Source organism: Vulpes lagopus, chromosome 6 (assembly GCF_018345385.1).
Source record: "Vulpes lagopus strain Blue_001 chromosome 6, ASM1834538v1, whole genome shotgun sequence".
In the NCBI taxonomy this organism is placed as follows: domain Eukaryota; kingdom Metazoa; phylum Chordata; class Mammalia; order Carnivora; family Canidae; genus Vulpes; species Vulpes lagopus.
In genome coordinates, this window is record NC_054829.1 from 100,721,201 (window position 1) to 100,737,107 (window position 15,907).

The window sequence follows — 15,907 nt, forward strand, 5'->3', positions numbered from 1 at the left end:
GGGTATTATGCTGAGTGCAGTAAGTCAATTGTAGTAGGACAAACATTATATGTTCTCATTCATTTGGGGAATATAAATAATAGTGAAAGGGAATATAAGGGAAGGGAGAAGAGATGTGTGGGAAATATCAGAAAGGGAGACAGAACATAAAGACTCCTAACTCTGGGTAACGAACTAGGGTTGGTGGAAGGGGAGGAGGGCGGGGTGTGGGGGTGAATGGGTGATGGGCACTGAGGGGGGCACTTGACGGGATGAGCACTGGGTGTTATTCTGTATGTTGGTAAATTGAACACCAATAAAAAATAAATTTATTTAAAAATATGTATATATAGATTACAAATATAAAAAAAGAAAATAGATTGTTTCTCTATAAAAATTCACCTGGGAAACAAACTGAAAAAAATTTACTTGTACACTGAGAAATCCAATAGACATTTTCATTTATACTTTGATGGGATCTTAAATTGGAGTCCTGACTTCACTCCTTAAATTGCCTTTGTCTCATAAAAAATTCATTTCATTCAATGGAATTACCCCAAATATTAAGTTTTATTATTTTTACCTGATTCTCATAACAAAACCTCCATACTTATTTCAAAATGGTGTGTTGTTACTTTAGCCAAGGCACGTTAAATTCGATCATTTTGAGCAACATGGGGATGACCAACCAGCCAATTTAAAGGTCTTTTGACTCATACTTGAAGCAGTCTAGAGCGAACGTTATATAATACTACATCCTCAAACTAATGAAGACCATAATTAAATTGTCAAGGCTAGGTGCATTTTACTTCTCTAGGTATATATCTCAGAATATAGTTGCAATTTTAACTTTCATAGGAGTTTTGACTACTCCATATCTATCTGAAAGCATGTAATTGTTTATCATTTCATAGATCCATTAGAAATAAAGGAAGGAGCACAAGGCAGCTATTTGAAGACAATGTACATGACTGGCTGGTGCTGGTGGAATGATGTACTTTTATACCTTATAGCATAAAAGGCATTGTAGATATCATTGAGTCTACTCCTTTCTTTTAAAGTTTTCATAATGTTTATAACAGAACTGCAGAAACAAACTAGAATGATCGAGAAGAAAAAGAAATGGTCATTTAAAGTCCTTTTTCTTCTTTGTTATTAGTCAAAATATTAGGGCATATAATACCAAAAATATACTTGGAGCATTTCTGATTTCTTAAGTATTATTTCTATTGATGAATAAGGATGATAGAAAACATTGAATGATCATTGTTTGCCAGGCACTTTTTAAAGTACTCCAAATAGATTTTCTTACTTGAAATTTCTGTTGTTTTAGCAGAACTTCCATAGCTATTCCTATAAGGACATTAATGTTATGATCAAGAGATAGCATCTCAGTTGCTCCCCAAAACAAATTTCTGAGTGGTCAAATTTCCACAAATATTTATTAAGTGTTAGCTATAAGGACACAGTGTTTAAATTCTAGGCAAATAAGAGAGGCTAAACTTCTGAGTTCATATACCATATGTTCCAGAAGGTGAGGCAGGAGATAAGTGTGTAATGTAACAGGTAGCAATAAAAAATTCAAATATAGTGAGAGAGAATAGTGAGTGATGGGGATGCTATTTTAGATACCTTAAATGAGAAAAGTTTTTTCTGAGATGTGCCTCACTCTACTCAAAGATTAGAGGTGTAGATGAAGTAAAGGGGCAAGCCTTATGAATATTCAAGTGAAGGTATTTGATGAAGAAGGCTCAGCAAGTCCAAAGACTCAGAGATGAGAATGCACAAGGAGGCCAGGATGGCTGGAGGCATGGAGAAAGTGATAGGAAAAGGGGAGGTCTGAGAGGAAGCTGGGGCTCAGTTGATCAAAGGCTTTGTAGGTTATGACTACATAGGCAAATACATCGTCGACTGCCTTGCCCCTCTTTTGTTTCTTTGTAACTGTTTAGAAAAATCACATTCTGGGGCAGCTTGGGTGGCTCAGCGGTTTAGTGCAGCCTTCAGCCCAGGGCCTGATCCTGGAGACCCGGGATGGAGTCCCGCATTGGGCTCCCTGCATGGAGCCTGCTTCTCCCTCTGCCTGTCTCTCTCTCTCTCCCTCTCTCTCCCTCTTTCTCTGGGTGTGTCTCTCATAGATAAATAAATACATCTTTAAAACAAATTATATTCTGATTAGATCCAAGTTTCCGTCTACTCCAAATCTGAACTGCTTCAGCTGAAACTGGGATAAAAACAAAAATATTTTTTTTCTTCTGATGTCATTCAAAAGTCCTGGTGGTCAGCCTCAGGTGAGTGGGATCAAGAATTCTGTCATGTGCTTGTGAAGTATAAGACACTTATAAATCAGGTAGAGATGTAGAATTGGATAAAAAAGTAAGGTGTGTGGGGTAGAGATGTGGACTGCAGGTAAAAATTTGGAAGTCATTACTGTGCAAATGGCAAGTGAGGAATAAACATGGCTAGAAGGACAGAGTCCTCAGGGACACCCACTTATGGAGTGTAGACACAGAAGAAGATACAGCAAAGGAAGCCAACAGAGTGATGAGTTATGTAGAAAGAAAATCAGGGGTTGTGGCATCACAGAAGTCATGTGAAGATGATGTTTTGAGTAAGATGGAGTGATTATCCATATCAAATACTACTGTGGAGAGTTGAGCAAGAAGAGATTGATTATTAGACTTGGCAATGTGGTTGGCTGGGGAAGGGCAACTCTAACTGGGAGAGCCTCAAGAGGATGTGGGAAGTGGAGTTTGCAAGTTTGGACCGTACTTTCCAGAAGTGTTGTTTTAAAAATGATCAAAGGGGATCCCTGGGTGGCTCAGTGGTTTGGTGCCTGCCTTTGGCCCAGGGTGTGATCCTGGAGTCCCGGGACCGAGTCCCACATCAGGCTCCCGGCATGGAGCCTGCTTCTCCCTCTGCCTATGTCTCAGCCTCTCTCTCTCTCCCTCTGTGTCTTTCATGAATAAATAAATAAATAAAATCTTTAAAAAAATGATCAAAGTCAAGTGATAGTTGGAACAACATATGAAATCTAGGGAAGAATGATTTTTAATGGGAAATGTCTAAGGATGTTTGAATGGTGATAGTAATACGTCAGTTGAGAGTGTGAAAAAAGTGGTGATGAGACAAGAGATAGAATTTCAGAAGCGATTGCTTAGAGTGAGAGGAGGTGGGATCTAGTAACTAAGTGGAGAAGTTGGCCTTGGATGGGACCCCAGAGAGTTTGACTTTATAATTGGAGAGAGAGTGGAATATGAAGGAGTACAGATAAAAGTGGGTAAATGAGGTAATGGAAGTTTGTGGAAGTTCTCTCCTAATTGTTTCTTTTTCCCTCTGTGATATAAGAAAGATCAATAGCTGAGAATAGTAAGAAAGGAGGGTCTGTTGGAGGCTTAAGGAGAAAGAAGGTAGGAATAGTGTCTTACCATCATGGGGAGAATGAGTGGGATGAGGAAATGCAGTTTGTCAGAATTTTTGAACTTATTTTGTTCATAAGTTTAAAGTCAAGGTGTGGAAGAATTGTCTAGATGGAGATTTGAGTTAAGACTTATAGCAAGAAGAGTGGTTTAGACAAGAACAACCAGCCAGATACTTGAGAACAGGTATTTTTGTAGGGAATAAGGAACAACGATGGCTTAGAAGTGGTGATATGGAACAAGAAGGGCCCCACCTCCCTTCCAAGATCAGTTGTATGTGTGGTTAGGAGATAAAACAGCCAACACATGGGAGGCTGCAGAAGAAAGTGTGAAAGCATGTATTCATAGTTAAGATCAAGAAAAAAGGCTGTACACATTGAGGAGTCTAGTTTAAATAATAGTCTTCTCTCATCCTCCAGGGCTGGGTAAGTTTTGTGCAAGTACCTAAAAATGTAAACACTTGGCTATTCTGAATTACGATATCCCTAATGAGAAAAAATGAAATTTTTTTACATACATATTAAAATGTATACTTCATTAAACCCTAAAAGAGTAACAACGAATAGTGTTTAGTTTTACTTTTTCATCCCATTATTGTAACCTTGGCATTAGGATAACAGCTTGATTTCCTATAGTTGATTGATTCTGTTGTCAGAGATGAGACTGTGTTTTAGGTTACTTGATTTTAAAGGTTTTTTTTCATCGAATTCTTCCTTACAGAGCAGCCCAGGTGGCAGCCTGGGTGGCTCAGTGGTTTAGCGCCACCTTCGGCCCAGGTCGTGATCCTGGAGACCCAGGATTGAGTCCCCCGTCAGGCTCCCTGCATGGAGCCTGCTTCTCCCTCTACCTGTGTGTGTGGCTCTCTCTCTCTCTCTGTGTGTCTCTCATGAATAAATAAATAAAATCTTTTTTAAAAAAGAATTCTTCCTTACATCTCCTGGAGTGTAGAAAATAATGACTATATATATATATATATATATATATATATCCGTCCTACTTGACTAAGTTAATTAATGAGCTGTGAGGTCACTTTCCATCTCAAATAATAAAAACATAAAAAGGAAACACTAAGAATATTTCATAGTCTTTGTATTTTTTTCTCCGGTCTTTCATTACATTCTTTTCTCTTAGGCATTAACTATTTGTGGGTGTTTTGATGCTTTAAAAATAATTAATAAACAATATCTTGGCTAGATATGCTCTTCTCTTTAGCCATCACTGTGGTCTCTCTCTTCACTGACAAACTTTTTGAAAGAGCAAACTGCATGGCTGTTTCTTTCCTTAACTTCATTCATCGGTGCCTAAAAATCCATATCAGTCCTTGATATTCTACTGAAACTGTTCTTCTGACAGCACTAATATCTTCTTAATTGCAAACCTGAAGTCCTATGATCAGTTTTTATTGTGTTTAATTTCTCATCAGCCTTTGACATGGTGGGCCACTCACTGAACACGCTGTTGCTTTTTTTGAGACCAGCATATATCCTAGATCTCATTCGCCTTTAACAAATTTTGAACTCTGCCATTTCAGTGATTCTCTGTTTTTTTTTCTTTCTCTTTCTCTTTTTTTATATTTACTTATCCAATCCTAGATAGTTTCTCTGGTTGAATAAATCCACTTTAATGTGTTCACTTGCCACCTTGTATTCTAAAGATTCGTAAATATGCCTCTCCACCTCCATATTTCTAAATGTTGCTTTGAACGTGCACTATATGAACCTTCAGATTGGCATGTCAAGATGGGAAGCTCCTATCATCCCATATTCAACTACTCTTACTTCCATATCCATTTTGGCACTGGGAATGGCATCCATCCAGTCTCCCAATCTAGGGACCTTTCCTCTCTCATACCCAACAATTAATGTGCTGTCTGGTGAAGGTGCTTTTTCCTTTAGAGTTGTCTGTAACCTCTGGTTTCCTTTCTTCCACCTTCACTTCCTTATGTTTTCCAAGGTAACATCATCTTTTGCAATAATCTTCAAAATGATCTCTACTCCACCAGTTTCTAACCACTCCAGTTTATCCTTCACCCCTCACCAGAATTACAATGCCAGAAACCAAAATAAAGCATATCATTTTCTTAGTTAAAACATCTGTTGGTCCCATTTACTTATAAAATATGAACCAAACTAAAAATATGAACAGAAAAAGGGATACTAAGCCTTTTAAGAATGTTTCAAGCTATTTGTTCTGCCCTTTCTTGTTGTTTCTGACTGCCTTTCTCTAGGCAACTTAACATGCTGCTTGCATTGAATATTTACCATTCACCATATTTGCTAGGTTTTTTCAAGTTTCTGAAGTTGTTCCTGTTTACTCATCCTTCTCCCCATCCCATGTAGGTATGTTCTATTCCTTATTTATTCATTGCTTGATCCTGCATGTATACTATTGGATGGCACTATGTGACAGCTACTGTAAAAGGTACTTGGAATATAATGATGAGCAAAAGTAAGTATTGTTCCTCTTGAAGTGAATTTATAATATAGTGTGGGGAGGGAGACAGATATTAAGAAAATCCCCAAATGAATGCAAAATTTAAAACAGAGGTAAATGCTCTGAAGGAAAGGGATAGGGTACCATGAGAGTGTCCGAAAAATGTTACCTGATATATCTGTAGAAGAGAAGGTAGTCAGGAAAGATTAAAATATGAGAAAAGAACTAACTAGGTAAAAAATAGAAGAATGGGCATTCCTGACAAAGAGATTAGCATTAGCAAAGACCTTATGGTGGGAATAAACATGATCTATTGGAGTGAGATCTGTATAGATGGAAGACAGAAAGGGGGCAAGAGATAAGCACTGATTTTGGACTGGTAGGTAGGGGACCGGCTACACAGGGTGTAGGTATCTATGATGAGGATATTGGTCTTAATATTGACATCAGTGGAAGCCATCAAATGGGATTAAGCATGGCAGGAGTACATGTGACATGACTGGATTTGGCTGTATTATATAGAACAGACTGGAGAGGGAGAAGTGAATGAATGCAAGGAGAACAGTGGTGTGCTGTTGCATTGGTCTGGCTGAGGGATGATGGTAACTGAGTGAGAATGGTCAGACTCAAGATGGTGAGAAGTAGAACTTTCCAAAGATATTTAGGAGACAAAAATCCAAAAGACTTGTTGGTGCAGGGCACCTGGTGGCTCACTCGGTCAGTGTCAGATTCTTGATTTCGGCTCAGTTTGTGATCTCAGAGATGTGAGATCAAGACCCACCTTAGTTTCTGCACTGGGCATGGGGCCCACTTAAGATTTTCTCTCTCCCTCTCTTTTTGCCCCTCTTGACACTTCTTCTTAAAAAATAAAAAAATAAAAAGAAAGACTTGTTGGTGGATTGGATACGGAAAATATGGCAGAAGGTAGAAAATTCTTTCTTCCTTACCTATCAAACTACTTCTTAAACTCAATTCAAATATTATCCATTGGGTTCTTTTGGCACAATATTCAGTTCTCTTTATGGCACTTAAAGAAATCTCTCTGCAGTCTCTTCAGTTATTACGAGACTTGAAAACAATCACTATGCTTTATTCTTCTCTGTATTCCAACATGTGAGATCATACCTTTCATATAATAGATATTCATTGAAAGTGCTTATTGACTGATAGAATAAATTAAAATGTCACAATACAGTTACAATTCATTAAGTCACTACATATATTTTTAATAACTAATACAGTTTCATTTTTTGGTATCACATCTACATATAGATAGACTTACTTCACTGAAGAAATCAGGATATTATGAAACCAGAGCTCTTAGAAAAAACATTTAGTAGTGTATACTTTCAATAATTATGGAAGACTGCAAACTCTCAATTTTCAGTTTTCATTTATTTATTATTTCATTTATTTTCATTTCATTTCATCTGTATCTTTTTCCAGTTCTCTTAAAAGAACTTTTTGGTTAACTGCACAAACAATATATTAGCAAATACACTAAAACACAGATCTTTAAAAAACATATTAATACTATTTATTCCACTGAAAAATGGTGTATTTCAAAGTTTTAGTAGAACTATATTTTGAAAATTATTTGGGGATACTATCAAAACTATGAAAATGAAACAAGTGAGTGAATATGTTGTAATGATGCTTAATTTTTCAATATCCATATTCTATTTAATTGTTTTCCACAAAAATTAATTATATTACCTTTAAGTACTAAATATTCTTTACATTTAACATTTTTGTAAGGGGTTTACATAATTTTGTCTATTTTTTCCATGCTGTGTAAAATACAAGTTACTGAATAGATTGTTAGATCTTTTTTTTGATTGATATTTATTATTATGAATTTTATCCCATATAACTTATTGAGTGCCTGTTTTGTCAAGATGCTATTTCAGTGCTAGCAATTCAAAAGCTTGGAGTCTACAGGGGTAGGAAAGAGAGACTTCTCATTTAAAGGTCAGATATTAGAGCAAGGCAGGAAGAAAATGCTGTGGGGGTGTAGAGGAGGAACTGGCTGACTAACTCTTTCTGGGGAAATCAGAGAAGCTGTCACAAAGACGTAAATCTTGAAATGTCATGATGAAATAGATATTTAGGAGGTGGAAGGAGCAGCATGGTTGAAGGTCTGGGTTGTGAACTATGTATGCTCAAGTAATTAGTAAATGCTAAGTATGACGAGAGCAAAATGTTCATATGGCTTAGTGTCTGAAGATGAGGCTGTGTGTTCTTTGGTCTTCCAGCGACAGAAAAAACAACCACAACAGCAGAAAAGAAAAATAATCCTTACTGTTTAATGGAATAGTATTAATCCTTATCATTCAATTAATAATAGCAATGGCAAAGATAGTCTCAACTCCAAACCTTTGCCCATCAGCTGAACACTGAAAAGAATTAAGGTATTATAGACAGAATATGCCAGAACTCACTAAACGTGCACTATTATTTGTAGTATTTATGAAATGTGGGCCCATATGAGACAAGATGCTAAGAAATGATTCATATGTCTTAGAATCTAGGTATGGTGGTTTCTCTAAAAGTAAGTGCTGCACTTCTGAAAGATTTCTAGAACACTCCTTTCCTAGCTTAGAGTAGCTGAGGCATAAAAGGGCCCTGGAAACATGGCAGTGTATCTAAAGAGAGTCAGCTCTACACCACTGTAAAAACAGCATGGCTAGGACGTGAAGGGAATGTGAAGGTGTCACCGACACACCATTGTCATCTGCAGCATAGCCTTCTATTGAAGGAGGCTATACGGAGGTGAGGGCAGTGATGGAAAAGAGACAATAAACAGCATCGCTAGATTCAACACACGGAGAGAGTGATTTAAGGAGCTTCTCTGAATTTATCTCCTAAATTCTGAAAAGCAAAGTGAGCCATGCCTGTAGGCAGAAGGCAAAAGAGGTTTGGTAGGAGCACATTCCCAACTACAAAACCAGCGTTATCCTTATAACTCTTACCTGGCAGCTCACAATTCCTGTGCTAATCCCACACTTGTAGAGATAGCCAAACAGATGTCCAGATGGAACAGGCCCTATTTCCAGACAAAAAAGATGATAGATAAACAGGAAAGAACCTACACCACATCTATAAATTCAGAAGAGAAAATAAAATGAAGAAATGAACATAAGCAGAGGCATATTGAAACTCAAAGGTAGTGATTTTATTGTCTAGCTTTACAAAAGTGATATACCATCCACAGGTGTCATGAACATTGCTGGGGTATGTATATGTTGAGAATAGACTTTAGAGTAAGGCCCACCATCTTCTAGTCATTCTTCAGGTATTTACTAGTTCATATTCTTATGTGTTAAAAAGACAAGTCCTGTCTAAATTGAAACTTAGTCTCTCTTCCATTTCAAACTCCTGCTGTGTCACTACCACCAGCTCAGGCCAGCTCTTACAGTCCAGTGGGGAAAGAGGCTGTGATCTGTCTTTCCCTTTTTTCCACCTGTTCTTCCACTCTCTTCTCCCCTTACTCTATTCCTTTACCTCCAGTGTCATGACCGGGAGAGACCTCAGAGGAAATGCCACTGTTGTTACTTGGCTTTAGGCCTTCTGTCTGGTAGATGCATAAATGTTAGCTTTCCCCTGTGGCACATTTTTGTGGGTTATAGGAGAACTCTCCCCACCCCAGCTGATATCTTTGGGATTCTAGCTCCTGATGTGCTGATCTCCACTAGCTTCTCATGGCTCTTGTTTGACAGCTCTCATAGTGGCATATGTCATGCCTCTTCTTTCTGCTTTTTTTTCCTTGTAACCAGAGCAGGTTATTATCCTGGGAGGGAGTCCTTTAAAAACTGACCAACCCTGGCTAACTTCTAGAGTGTCCATTTTGGTTTCTGGAAGTTATGCATGTTCACACTGCTCTACCAATCTCTAGAAGCTCAAGCCTGCTTTCCTGCAGGCTTTTTGTCTCTTGATCAGCAGCTAGGAGCAACTCTTGCTGCTTCTTGCCTTTTGAGTCTTCCAGGCAGAAGTCAAACTCTAAACTTTGTTCCTCATTCATAAGTTTCTTCAAGGACTGTCATATTATTTCCTCAGTAGCAGCAGAGCAAAGATCTGGAAGCTTCTGTACTCAGCAAATATCCAGTCCATGGTGAGTCTTTCCTCTAGCAACCACCTATCTCCTGGAGCTTCTTATTCCCCTCTCTTGGCTTGGAGGGCAGCTCTCCCTTCTTCTGAGGATGAGAAAGAAGGGAATCACAACCTTAGCATGACCTATCACTCTCACACTTTCCTGCAAGTGCCTCCACATGTTAGTTCTTATATGTAAATAGAAGCTGGAGAGGGTGATGAGGTAAGGTCACAAACTTCATAGGATCATCTTTATAGCAGTTCCAGCATTTGGAGGCTCTAGGAGACAATCCACATTCTTCCATTTTCAGCTCCTGGGACCACCCACATTTCTTGGTTCATGACCCCTTTCCCATTTTCAAAGTAAGCAATGTGTAATCCCTCTGATTCTTTTTCTGTAGTGTCTTAGTCAGTTGAGGCTGCCATTACAAAATACTATAGGTGACATAAACATTAGAAATTTATTTCCTTACAGTTTTGGATGCTGGGACCTCAAGATCAAGGTGTCCTCAGGTTTCTGATGTTTTTTCCTGTCTCTAGACAGCCACCTTCTTTCTGTGTCTTCACAGTTTCTTCTCTGTCCATGAACAGAGGTGGGGGTGGGTAGATGATAGGAAGGGAGAGAGAGAGAGAGAGAGAGGCAGAGACAAAGGCAGAGGGAGAAGCAGACTCTCTGTGGGAAGCCTGATGTGGAACTCGATCCCAGGACTCCGGGATCATGATCTGAGCTGAAGGCAGATGCTCAACCACTGAAACACCCATATGCCTCTCTTTTTCTTTTCTTAAAAGGACACTAGCCCTGTCATATTAGAGCCCCAGCCTTAAGACCTAATTAGCCTTAATTATAACTCTCAAGCCCCTCTTTTCAAATACAGTTCCATTGGGAATTAGGGCTTCAACATATGAATTTTGGGGAAACAAGCTTATAACTTGTATCTAGTGACTTTCTGTGACTATAGAAACAAAACATCTTCTGTTTTTAAGAACTCACAGTGACTGGATTGGACCCATCCAGATGACCAAGGATAATAATCTCTCCATCTCAAGATTCTTAACCTTATTTACATCTGCAAAATCTCTTTTGCTGTGTAAAGTAATGTATTCACAGGTTTTGGGGATTAGAGTCGGAACGTTTCTGGGGGTCCATTATTCTGCTTACCCCAGGAAATTCAAGTTGTGGGGAATATCCAGTTGAACATGTTATTACATAGGTTATCAATTTATAGTCCAGTGAACACTATCTTGGGATGTGTCAATTTCATCGTCTCTGAACATTTCATTTTATCCATTTATATAAGGAATACTGGTTGGAGAGGATGTTTTAGGCCTGGAACATAGAAAATTGCAATTTCTTAAGCCATTTTATCTGTTATATTTAATAATTGTGACTTTTCTATGACTTAAGGAACATTTTCTCTCAGTTTATGAGATGTTTGGTTAGCCCACTAAAAGCACCCACTACAGAGAGCAAATAACTTCAAATGAGGGCAATGTCAAGGAGTAATACCCTTTTTCTTTCATGCACACTGGAAAAGAGAATGCAATTTAGGAACAGAGATGGAAGTTATTTGCAGTTTGCAGTTCTTATCGAAACTAAGTTTCAATATGTGTTAAACTGCAGAGCAGAGGATATGAAAGAAGAGGAAAATATTTTCTGCCAAAGCACTCAGCAAAACTTAAGGAGAAAGGATTTGGTGAACAATAGAAGAAATCATCTTGATTTATAGGTTTGTGTAATGGGTCACATGTATAAATTATCAAACCAACAAATACATAGATAAGTGTCAGGCCCAGTTTACCCACTTGGGAGCAAATAAAGATAAAAAGAGAACTTATTGAACTATACGTTTCTATAATTACATGGTAGGTTTAATCCTCTGTTATGTCTTTGAGGATATGAACTTGCAGCTGGCTTTGCATTTTTTGGAAGGCAGTTGGAGGGTGCCAGAAAGACTTCTTGAAATATCTCCACCACCCAGGTCCTACACTGCCTAGAATTTCACTATTGTGTAGTTGCTTTTTTGGGGGGTGAAGACTTGCTTTTTTCCAGTGTGTAGTAATGGGAGTTTTAAAAAATATAGTGAGTCGAGAACATCTTCACCTGAAATTTAGCATATTGCTGACTTCTTTCAGGAAGACTAGGAATAACAAGAGAATACTATGAATTTACAAGGGAAGGACTTCTGCAAGGAGAGATGATATAAAAAGGAGAGCTGGGAGTAACTGGGAACTTTGCCTTCTTTCTTACAAGGTGAGGGGGCAGTGCCTTGCTCTTCCAAATCATTCAGGTTTTCTCATCACTCAAGACTCACAGCTATGCCATGAGTGAAACTGGGAAATGTAGAATCCAGCAGTTTCCACATTCTTTCCTAAAAGTAGAAAAGTGCTGGGATGTGGGGTGTGTATTGGACTGGAAAATACATTCAGATACTGGCTGAAACACATAGGGATATGAATAGAGATAGAGAATTTATAACATGACCTTATTTTTCCAGCTATTTAAAATATGAATGCATATGGACAAGGACAAGATCAAAACATGGGGAAAAGAAAGGGGTTAAGTTAGGGGTAATGTTATACTTTTAAAAAACCCTTTAAACTATTATTTTTTAAAATGAAACAAGAAAAAATATCTATCTGAGAAGTGCATAAGAATAACTGAAATTCTCAACAAACTCAGTTTTTAGAGGAAGAAATAATGTATATTAAATTCATTTGTATAAAGGAGAAAGAAGGCAGACAACTAAATGCTTCTTAATAAAATTTGATTCTTGTTTTTCTCGAACTGGAAGAGGGTAAATCTGAAAAATAAAAAAAATATTTTTAATATTGGTCATGATTTCCTATAAAAATACTTAGACAAATATATATTTTGGAAGATCTACTCCTAAGGTTCAATTTTATTTTGTAGAATTGTTTCTTATTTCCAAAATATGAAACATGCTGTGCAACATGTCAGATAGAATCTTGAAAACAGTCTATATAAGAAAAGCAAATAGAATTTTCTTCTAAAACATGTAAGCATTTCCACCCACAATGAATGAGAATTCTGTTGCATTGTATTTGCAATGATTCTGATAGATGTGTACATTGTGATATCTCATTGTTTTCATTTGCATTTGCTAATGAAAAATGAGAGTGAGCATCTTTTCATGTTTGTTATATGTATATCTTCTTTGGTGAGGTATCTTCTCAGATCTTTGCCTATTTTTAAATTTGAATTTTTTTCTTTACTGTTGAGTTTTAAGAGTTTTATGTATATATATATAGACACACACAATATGTGTACTTCATATATATAGTTTTATATACATACACATATATGTATAGTTTTATATCTATTTATATTTATACACATTTATATAAAGTTTAAGTATAGATTATGTATATTTATATTATATATATTAAGAATTTTATGTGTATATATATATGTATATATATTTGGTTACAAATGTTCTTTGTATATTTTGTATAAGTCCTAGAACAGATATGTGTTTTGCAAATATTTTCATGCAATCTGTGGCTTGTCTTCTTATTCTTTTTACAGTTCCTTTGGCACAGCAGACTTAAAATTTAATAAAGTCTAACATCAATTTTTTTCTTTCATGGGTCATGTTTTTTATGTATGTAAAATCTCTTCACCAAACTCAGGGCCATGCAGATTTTCTCCTATGTTTTCTTCTAGAAGTTTTATCATTTTCCACTCAACATTTAAAGCTTGGACCAATTTAAAGTTAATTTTTGTGTACAGTTTAGACATGTAAATTTTTGACTTGAGCCACCATGTGTATAATGATAATGTTTACTAGGACAGGAAAGACTGGGAGGTAAGTCAGTTTTGGGGTTGCAATAAAAAAAGTTCAGGTGTGGACACATTATATGAATCTATTTGATAAACATGGTTATGTCAAGCAGGCAGTTGGAAAGAGAAGAGTCATGGATTTCCACATTCCGTAATATCAGGAAGCCCAGGAATGTGATTTATAACCTCACTAGCCCCTTGAACTCCATCCTTCCTCACCTCTTCTTCCTCTTAATGTATATGGAGACAGTTTCTCACTTTCTGTTTTTAGGAATTGTGTTCCTTATATAAAGTATACACAGGTTAGGGTTTCTCTCATCTGAGTCTTATTTTTATGCTCAGTCTGTGACAGAGGCCTATTAACTAGTTTGTGAAATTTGACCTTGGTGAGACCTTTTTAAACTACGGAATAAGAGCAAAACTTCCAGATACTGTCACATATGTAACCCAGAGGTATAAATCTTTGAAGTTTTGCTGTTCCATCTACTAGTGAGGGACAAAAATGGAAGGCCCAGTCAAACTGGCTAAGTGTTTTTGGATTCAAATTTTTTCAACTCCAGTAGGATTTGCTCTGACAATTTAAGAGATAGCCTGTGAAGCACTTAGCATTGTACATGGCACATAGCAAGCACTTGTTAAATTGCTTGTTTTTTTCTCCTTTCCTGTACATGCAACAATGTGCATTCAACATATGAAGCCCAGTTGTTCAAGTTGAAAAAAATGGCATAATAGATTGCCAATCAATCTTATGAATGAATATGAAAAATACTAAAAGCTTAGATGCTGAGATATAACAAAGAAGTTTGCTATTGGCAGTAACTGCATAAAGAAGAAGAAATATTTTGGTAAAAATCATGAGATTCCTACAGCTCAATTATGAGTTAGAAGCAAAGTATAATTTCTGTTTCTGTTTATGTATTAAAGTAGAAGGATACTATCATTTAATTAATAAAATTGTAATAGATACTTGTAGAGTTGTACCAATGGCTTGATTTATCATAGCTTCTACTTTTGAGGGGTTATCAGAAGAATAAAGGCATTTTAATTACTATTTACATTGCCCCAGGTATACCCTTTCGTAGAATTGTTTTAGAGCAAAAAGATAAATTACTTTTTACTACTCAGCAAAAGAAGCATTTTACTGTAAGAGCTCATCTCATGAATTCCTGTGGCTTCAATTTTCTTCTCTATCTACCACACTCAAATTTTTATTTCCAGCTGAAATCTCTTTTCTGAGCTCTATGTAGCTCTGTACAGCTACTACTTACTAACCATCTCTACTTGAATTATTTGCATACATTTTACACTTAATCTTTGTAAAATGGAACTCATAATCTTGCTATTTCCATTCGTTCCTCAGAATTCCCTATCTTAGAAAGTTGCATGATCATTTCTTCAGTTGCTCCAACTGGAAACTTATGAGATATCACTGACTTACCCTCTCCTTTATACCCATCAGTTGGTTCCAATTCTTATTATGGGTTACAAGGCTCTGCATAAAACATCCCTTTTGTACATTTCCCATTAGAGTAGACTAAACCACTCTAACAAATACATCCCAAAAGCAAGAGTTCAAACAGTGAAAATTTATTTCTCAATCTTATAAGATTCCAGAGTTGATGTTCCAGGTGAACAGGTGTGCTCCACACTGGGACCCAGACTGATAATCTCAGTAATCTTTAATTCTTGTCTTCCAAAATTGTTCTGGACATTTCCTGACAGACATCCTAAAGCAGGAATCAAGAGGATAAAAAGCAGGCATAGGGTATTTATTGGGTAAGGCATCAAAGTGGAACACATTTTCACTGTCATATTAATGGAACGAACTTAGCCACATATGATAATTCATTGCGAAGGAGGCTGGGAAATTTAATGAACTGGACACTCACATGTCCAATAACTATGGAAGAAATGAAGGAGAGCTTTGGTGAATCACTAGCAGTCTCAGCTACATTTATTGTTCTTTCTTTCTTCCTTCTCTGTGGTCCAGAGACACTGAAATTTAGTTTCTTGATGGTCATTTTGCCCTAAGGGTTTTGCCCATGCCATTCTCTCTGCTTTATATGCCTTTATCCTCTTCTTCACTAGCTGAAAATTATTATCCAGTACTAAGAATATTTTATGTTCCTGTGGAAAGTTATTGTCTCCTCTGTAACACCAGGAGAACTTGTAATATCTTTTTCAGTGA